This window comes from Coffea eugenioides, chromosome 4 (genome assembly GCF_003713205.1).
Source record: "Coffea eugenioides isolate CCC68of chromosome 4, Ceug_1.0, whole genome shotgun sequence".
Classification (NCBI taxonomy): Eukaryota; Viridiplantae; Streptophyta; class Magnoliopsida; order Gentianales; family Rubiaceae; genus Coffea; species Coffea eugenioides.
Window position 1 is genome coordinate 11,444,770 of NC_040038.1, and position 2,057 is coordinate 11,446,826.

Consider the following 2,057-nt stretch of genomic DNA (forward strand, 5'->3'; position numbering starts at 1 on the left):
TCACTTGTCTCATTGCTTCATGAATTCATTTGGTAACCATTAGTGATATAAACCTAAAAATGGAAAATGAGAAACAAAAGTGATAACAAAGGCTTAATAAACATATAACGGCGATCCGTAATTCCTAAGCCTTTGTGGTGGTGATGTACCTATAGAAAATACACAATAAGCAACTGAAGGTACAAGAAAATATATGAGGAAAAGAAGAAAAAGAGAATCAAGGAATCTGCATTTTTTTTTTTTTTGCTCCGAAAACGCGACTCATCAAAACGCGCCAACAAGCCGCGTTTTGTGAAGTCGCGTTTCTTCACATATCTTGCAGGATCGAAAACGCGACTGTGTTATAAAACGCGACTTGGAGTCGCGTATTTGAAGGCGCGTTTTCAATTTTTGATCAGGCTGGAAAACGCGACTTGGTAGAAAACGCGACTTACTGTCGCGTTTTGAGGCGCGTTTTCTTCAGTATAGGCGCAGAATTCAAAACGCGATTATGGAAAACGCGATTATAAGGCGCGTTTTCAGCCCAAGTGCATTTTCTTCTGCGAAATTTTTGCAGAAAGCCAATTTTGAAAAATTACCATTTGTACCCCAATCACACGAAATGCATCATAGATCATTTGTTTGCTAAAATTCTCAATGCATGCACATGTAAAATGATCAAAATATGCATTTTCACCCCTTCTAACAAATCAAAAACAACAATTACTCAAATTGAGGGGTTGAGTTCCTTGATCAAATTTCGCTTTTTTCACCTCATTTGGTCACTTTTGCTTCCATTTCCAATACCTACAAATGAAAAATAACAAAATAACTCAAACACATACTGTAAACATAAAATCACCCCAAAATAACATAAACTTAAACAAACATTGGGTTGCCTCCCAATAAGCGCTTCTTTAAAGTCAATAGCTTGACTATTTCATCTCATTTTTTCAAGGAGGCTTTGTTAGCGAATAATCCACCATTTTTGGTCGTGGTGGATCATTAAATGGTGACTTTATAGCCAAAGCCACGTGATCTAATGATGTGAGAAATGAAAGTGACTTACCTATCCCAAGTGTTCCATAGATATTACCTTGAATATGCACCACTTGAGAACTTACCAAAGGACATGTCATAAGAGTATCTTGGGCAGGAATACCTTTAGAACCTATACTTTCGCTGCACTCCTCAAGAGGGGTGAAAAATGAGTCATTAAAACTCAGCTCTTGAGGCTCAAAGTTAGTTCCAAAGATATTATCATGTGAAATGGACATTTGCTCATTGAAACACAATTGAGATTCATCATTTTCATCCAAATGCAATCCATTTTCACATACAACATTTCCACGATTCATGCTAGAATCATTTTGCAAATTATTAGAAGAAATAACTTCACACAATGCACTCAATTGCTCATGTATTCGACCAAAGTGAGAAGCTAATTCATCTATTCTTTCTTCAATCCTATCAAAACGATCGGAAGTTGCATTTGCTAGCTTTTCTAAAGCTAACTCCCAAGATGGCTTAGAATCATTAGCTACTCTTTCTATTGCCAACTCCCAAGATGATTTTGATTCATATTGGACACTTTCAGGTTGGTGATCATAAAAATATGAATTATCACTATAAGTACATTGATTATTCCAACCATAAGCAGGAGAATTGCTCCAATTAGCACTATATTGATCAAAACAAGGATTGTAATGCTCTAATTTATCATAATAATCCACATTTTGTGCTTGCATACATGTATTAGTAACATGACAACCTCCACACAAGTCACAAATCACATGATAAGAATTAAAAACATTAACATTCCTCCTCTGCTCAATTTCATGCATCATGGTGTCCATTTGAACTTGTAACTTAATTACATCAAATTTTGCCTTTAAGCACCTTAAACCATCTTCAAAAGACATACATTCAGTAAATTCTTGGTTACCTCTGTTGAAGGAGCTTTGCACTTCATAACCATCCATTGCCAATCTTGCATTTCTCAAGCATTGTCCTCCAAATTGACCTACCCTCCTCATTACCTAAAATTGCTTTTAAACAACTTAAGAGCAAAATTAGTA